This window comes from Gavialis gangeticus, unplaced genomic scaffold, assembly GCF_001723915.1.
Source record: "Gavialis gangeticus isolate Ggan-Ray unplaced genomic scaffold, GavGan_comp1, whole genome shotgun sequence".
Classification (NCBI taxonomy): domain Eukaryota; kingdom Metazoa; phylum Chordata; order Crocodylia; family Gavialidae; genus Gavialis; species Gavialis gangeticus.
The window spans coordinates 4,220,883-4,227,208 of record NW_017729024.1 but is presented as its reverse complement, the minus strand read 5'-3'; the positions used below and the strand labels follow the sequence as shown (position 1 = coordinate 4,227,208).

Below are 6,326 nucleotides of genomic sequence, written 5' to 3'. Positions count from 1 at the left end.
GCAGAGCAGGAAGGGGGGCCCGGGGCTGCAGTGGGGGCAGACGAACAGGCACAAGCAGGGGCAAGCGGCTTGACCTCTCCATACCATCTGCCCCCCACTATCTGCCCCCTGCAGTGGTGGGAAGGATGAATTAAAGATGACCCTCTAATAAATAGATTCTATACATGGAAAATTACAACAAATTTATAAACTGTCCATACATAGAATATAATTATTGGGGAGGTCGTCTTAGGTTCAGGGTCATCTTAGATTTGAATAAATGCAGTAGTTAACCCATTGAGAGACATGGGGGTTATCAAAGCTAATGCAGATAATGTGATAAGAATTTAGACAAAATACTTAACAAAATCCAGGTTTGGAAAAGGAACCAGCAATAGTGACATGCCCTTTCCTTTGAAAAACCCTAAAGGGACTCAATGGTGAAATGGTGTGTCCCCCCTCAGAGTGAAAAGGGCTAATAATTTAAATTCCAGCCCCTTATCCTTTCCCACTGCCCTGTTCCCAAAACTAGAAGTGTTGGCAAACACCAAGAAAAGAGAAATTAAAAGTACAAGGAAGCAAGGTGAACACTCATTTTAAATGTAATATGCTAGTCAGCTCCTACCAAAACAAATGTAGTGTATTCAATGGAACAGACAGGGATGTTCCAGCAGGATCTATTGAAGAAATTGCCTGGAAGATTTTGAAGCCTGTTATCCTCCACTTTCTGCTGTAAAACAAATCTAGTGAAATTAGGTCCATACACAAGGAAAGTGACAGCACTACTATAAAATACCCTGTTCTCATGGCAGCCTTTCTGTGAAAGTATAGCATGGGGTTAGGACACTGTAGATCACAAGGGGTTGGGGAAGGAATGAATGGGATGGAATAGCAGGTAGCTGTACAAATATTTTATAATTTCCCTCTGTAAAATGGTGACATGGCAATCATTCTTACTTTACCAAGTATGCTTAACCACACAAACTCTCCTATGTGGGGAATACATGGCACAAAGAACTATCTGGGAGAAAGACTTCTGTGAGGATAGTGCAAGGTGTAACATGAAAACTCAGGGCCCAAAAGATCACAAAACATACTGAGATGGAAAAGCTGTGTTTAATTCTAGCTACTGAATACCTTGAGGAAAATCTGGAAGAAATGCTATGAGCGGACCTTGAAAACTCTTTGGAAGACAATTTCCTTCTCCAGGTGTCACTGCAGAAGAAGATAATATGCACATTATATTGAGAGAAACAGTTACTGAAGTATGTGGAAAGGGAAATAAATAAATTATTCTGAAAGTACTCCCAAAATGTTGTCTTTTACCAGCTTTTGTTATGGTAATTACCATATCTTCTTGCATACTACCCACATCTTTCTCCACAAATCAGCTCTTAGAAATTAGGATGAATACTATATGCAAGAAAAATGGATCCATATGGCTCTGTTGCTACTGCTCCCTGACTGCAGAATTTCTAGACCCATGAGGAGCCGCTTGTCCAAGTGACATGGCCCTGCCATGAAAAAGTAAAAAATGAAAAAGAGGACAGTCAACATAACTTAGTTCTTGCAAATCTGCAGGGTTAATCAAGAGGCCTCAGTTTTGTCTGTAATTCTACAGATGCTTTCCTGTATAAGTTTGGATATATCACTTTGCCCATTTGCACATCTGTAAACTAAGGATGCATATCTATTTTTCAGCCCTCAAATGAAAAGCAAATGAAAAAGTCAAGTTATTCTTATTATTTTATCTTTATTATTGCTATTTCTGAAATAGTATCTGTCCACTACTATTTTAATAGGCTACATTTTAATATAAATGCTATTTCTTAAAAATTACAATAAATATGTTCACAAGAAGCATTTTGTTTTATTCCCAAGTGCTAATCAAATGTGCCTGCATAAAAAAGACTTGAAAAATAAACTAATTTGAAAAAGAAGAATGAAAATCCCTATTGAACATGATACTAGACATGAAGCTTCCATTAAGTGTAATGAGAATGACACTACTAAAACTCACTGCAATCATTTGAAAAAATTAGAAATAGAGTTTAAAATCATTGGTTAGTACCTGGCTTTCATATATTGTAAAGAATTTTAGACAAAAGTAAATCACATATTTGTTCATAAGTTAATAATTTCTCATGGTTGTTATGATATTTGTATTGTTGGGTGGGAAAACTGATAGCAGAATTGGTTAAGTACAATCTCCAAGCTCAATTAGTGAAGGAAGGTGCTCCCAGACTTCCTTTACGTATGATTTAGACGGAATTTAATCAAAGCAACCTTCACAGGTCTTTTAGAATTGGGTTTAGCATTTGCTTCATAAAAACACCTCCGACTAAAAGACAAAGGAATAACATTTTTTTTTTTAAAGCAGACAGTATTAAGACTTTTTTTAATCAAAAGTTAATAGTCACTTTTGTCTACCGGTAGATTTGGAGACTGTCTGTTCTAACTTTGGAATCATGAGTGGAACAACAGATATGAATATTGCCTGTGGCCCAATAGTAGTAATTAAGATCTCAGCTATGAATGACATTTTAGGTTGAATTATATAATTGGAAATAAGAAAAAAATCAGGAATTTTAGAACAGTAAAGCTAGATCAGGAGTCATAATAATTAACTGTAACTTAATTGTAACTGATCCATGTTTCAGATTGCTCTAATGTAAAGAATCAAAGTCCCAGATGATAACCGAATTTCCTAGGAGAACCTTTGCCTATCTTTTCAAATTTCCTTGCTGTTTGCATATTCACTCACGCTATTGTCATTACCTGTCTGACAATAATGCACCATTACCAACATGATGCATGATATAAATGTGATTGTGTTTTTAGTCATTCTTTAAAGTTGGGGTTATTATCTTTGGTTTTGTTCATTTTTGCTAAACTGAGACAGGTAATAGATACAGCATAAAGAAAAATTGAAGTTCAGTAACCATCCTTATAGGAGATAAATGGTTCCAAGTGCTCTTACCATTATATTATGCTAAACTCTGTAATCCAATTGCCATTTTCTAGATTACAAGTGATTTAACTTCCAAAGGAACCTAAATCATTTTTTGTCCCAATAGGTCAAATTTTCTTTATTGTTCCAGTAACTCTTTTTTATAAAGGGGGAAAACAACAAACCCAAATCTCTTATTATGTGGTACATGCAAGAACTTTCAAATTCACAGGATTGGGATCAACAAAGCTATTACCGTCACTCCAGTGAAAAGGTACAGATCATACTGAAGAAAAAGTGCAAGCTTTAATGGATTCTGCAATAGGGTTACTCAAAGGAAAAAGGTCTGCAGTGAGATCAAGGTTTTCGTAATTCCTTTGGTTTCCTCTGCTTGTTCTTATATGCTAAACATTATGTGGCTAAACCCATGCTATATGAGATACTATGTCACTTGCACTGAATACCAAATCCATTCCAAAGCTTGATTTTTATCATGTAAATTGAAGTTGCAAAGATAAACAATAATGTGTACAGGAAAGAATGTCATAGGGCTGTTGACCAAGGGTAATATGTGATATATTTTGAATTTTTTAGGCAGAATTCAGATGTGAATGTCAATTATTTAAGCATAATGAAAAGTCAGATGGGGAAAAGCATGAGACCTATTCTGCAAATAAATTCAGGGCTCAGAGCTGAACATCTGAGTGGACTCCTCAGGGAGGGGTGGCACAAGGGCTTCCATGGAAAAATCTGACATTTAGGTCTGGGGGGTTATGTCTTAAGCCTGCCCACAATTCTTTTACACACGCAGGGTGTGTCTACACTTGCATTTACACCAGTTTAAATTTACTGCATGTTAAGTGGAAACAGGCCAGCATCTACACATTCAGGCATTAAAGCGCATTAATGCTGTGTGTGGACTGACTTGGGACTACAGTTAGTCCCAGGCCAGTCCACACACAGTGTTACTGCACAGCAAGGTGTCTACATGTGTGTTACTGCAAAGTAACTAATCGGGCATAAATTTGATACCTGCATGATACCGCTATCAAATTTACACTCATGTTGGAGTAAGACACCATATTTACTATGCAGCATGGGCATTCATGCATAAATGCACACTCATACTGCGCAGTAATTTTAGTTAACATGCAGTAAATGCACATGTGCAGATGCAGCCAAAGGGGGTGTACAGATGAGCCCGCATGTGCCTCTTGCCACATCTCAAAGCAGTTTAAGATGTGGCAAGAGGCACACTAGAAACAAAAAAATGTTCCCCATGCTGCAAATTAGCAGCGCAAGCTCAAAATTTGATACCTGAATATCCAAGTATCAAAATAAAACAAAAAGGAAAAAAACAGGGCAGGACATGGTCTCTGACTATGCCTTGAGGTAACCCAGGAGATGGTCCTCCAGAGAGATGCTCTGGTTTCTTACCAGAGCAGCTTTATGGTAATCCTGCTGCTCCAGTATGTGGGGCATGAACCTTTAGCATGCTGGGGCAAGCAGAAGCGTGGCAAGGATCGGGACCCAGGCACTGTCATGGGTAAGTAGGGACATGGGGCTGGGGGGCGTTACTGGTGTGAGAACTGTCAGGGGGATGAGGGGGTGAGGATTGGTGGGGGGGTGAGGAGTGGCTGGGGGATGTTGGGAGGTGTGGGGAGTGGTGGGGGGGAGACATGCAGTCTGTGCATGGGTTTGTGGAGGGAGTTGAGCAGGGGCTGCCACACGCCTGCCTCCCCCAACCCCCTGCAGTGCTGGCAGCAGCAGCCAGAGCAACTGTAGCCTGGCTGCAGGTACAGCCAGTGGTGACATTGTGCTATATGACCTGGGCTTTGTACATGCTGAATGGATCTGGCCTGGCCTAGCCCAGCCCGCTAGCACACATCTTTGGACAGGACTGGGAAAGCCATGCACTAGTGGGCCAGGCTGGGCCGGGTCCATTCAGAAAGTACAGAGCCTGAGTCACAAAGCGCTGTGTTGCTGCCAGCTGTGCCTGCAACTGGGCCACAGCCACGCTGGCTGCTGCCACCAGTGCCATGCCAGGGGGGCAGGAATGCGGTAGCCTCCACTTGAGCACCTCCACAAAGCATGCAGCCCATTAGTGCACCTTTGCACAGGACTGGGAGGTGTGGCCCCAGGATGCACGGCTCCTGTGCAAAGGTGTGCTAGCTGCGTGGCCTGGGCTGGGTTGGCTCAGGTCAGGAACATTTTCCATGAGGCTCAGGCAGCAATGCATGGCCATAGAGCTGTCCCTACAACAGGCCATGGTGCATCACCACCCGAGCCTCATGGAAAATGAACCTGGCCTGCCTGACCTGACCCAGCCAAGGCTCCACAGCTAGCGCACCTTTGCACAGAAGCTGCATGTCCCAGAGCTGCGCCTCCTGGTCCACTGCAAAGGCACACTAGTGGGCTGTGCCAGGCTGGATCCCACCATGCACTTCCTCCTCGCACACACTGTGGGTCCAGCAGCACTGCCGCTAGAGGCAGGACCTGGCTCGGTATGACATCTGGTCCCTGTGAGTGGTGCAGGGCCCCAGGTGACAGTTCAAGCAGCCCAGGGCTGCCTGAAGGCACAGCCCCATGCTGCACTGTGCTGCGATGAGCTGGACCCATGATGAGTGCATAGGCAGTGTCATGTCTGAGGTGGCCAGGGCTGCGCCACGCCATGCCACTGGGGCCTCTGGCTCCATTGGGTGCTGAGTGCCTGACAGCTGCTGCTTTTGTGAGGGTGAGCTGTGGGCCTTGTGGGGATCGCTGGGACACTGCAGGGGGGTCTGGGGCCCTGTGGGGGTGGGCTGGTGCCCAGTGGGGGGGCAGTCCATGTGCTGTTTGGGGGGGGCTGCACCCTGTGAGGGGGCAGGGGACCCACCCCTCCTGAGCAGCTCCCCCACACAGTCCTCCCACACCCCACATCCCTCCACACTCACCCACACATTCACATCCCCCACACCTCTTTCCACCCCCCACCTGCAAATCTCACATCCCCCCATTATGCATTCATTGTTCCCAGCTGCCAGACAGGATGAGACCTCCTGGCAGGAGCTGTGGCTGCAGGGGCAGCTGTCCCCACATCCTAGTTAGTGAAAGGCCCAGGGGGAGCTCTAATTGTTCTATGATAAGAAAACTAAAAACAAAAATCAAAACACATAGATATTTAGAATTAATTTTATTATGATGATAGAGACACTGGTATGCTTCCAAATTGCTTTATAATTGTTGCCCAACTGACTGGTCTGTGTGTGTTCAAGTGACTTGATAACAATATAAAGATAGCATTGCAACATTAACTCCTGATGAATCCTGTATGTTTTCCACTCTGAAGCTGTATGGCAGAATATAGGAACATACCAAATGGTAGAATATAAGAACATATAAGACCAAAGCTCCGTCT

General features: G+C 43.4%; 2 long non-coding RNA genes across 2 annotated transcripts in view; one reads left to right on the top strand and one right to left on the bottom strand.

Annotated features, from left to right (window-relative positions):
- LOC109297194 overlaps positions 1-6,326 on the bottom strand; it is an 83,493-nt gene that overhangs the window by 59,919 nt on the left and 17,248 nt on the right. The gene's annotated exons all lie outside the window — the stretch shown is intronic.
- The window catches only part of LOC109297195, a 9,757-nt gene continuing 7,341 nt past the window's right edge, over positions 3,911-6,326 (top strand). Inside the window, exon 1 of the long non-coding RNA XR_002097234.1 lies at positions 3,911-3,921. This is a non-coding gene — a long non-coding RNA (uncharacterized LOC109297195). The remainder of the gene's footprint in view (positions 3,922-6,326) is intronic.